Source organism: Halyomorpha halys, unplaced genomic scaffold (assembly GCF_000696795.3).
Source record: "Halyomorpha halys isolate HHAL.00 unplaced genomic scaffold, Hhal_1.1 Scaffold239.1, whole genome shotgun sequence".
In the NCBI taxonomy this organism is placed as follows: Eukaryota; Metazoa; Arthropoda; class Insecta; order Hemiptera; family Pentatomidae; genus Halyomorpha; species Halyomorpha halys.
The window spans coordinates 1,111,367-1,111,793 of NW_027114928.1; positions in this window are offsets into that span (position 1 = coordinate 1,111,367).

A 427-nucleotide genomic window follows, 5' to 3' on the forward strand; every position below is an offset into this window, starting at 1 on the left:
TATACAATTTTATTATTTTTTTTTAACGTTTTGGCCAATGTTCAAGGAGGCACCTAAAATGTATCATTTACTTACGATTCTCTCGGCATACAACAATATGTTTCTTCTAATATACCTTAGAATTTATTTGTCCAAATTGTTAGTCTTCTCTTCCTATTCAGGCTAATTAATTTCTCTAGTCACTTATTTTAAATCCCTAATGTAGTTATCAATTATTGCCACACAGTTTCTTTAATAAAACTATTTATGTATACACAAATATTTATATTTATATTGGATCAATATAAATTGTTAATAATTTCTTTTAATTAACAAATCACAGGAATATACTATTATCAAAATCTTCCTGAACCTTGCTAGGATTCTGTTATTAAAAAATTATAATGCTTAATATATTTTTAATTAATAATTTTGTGTTTGTTATTTC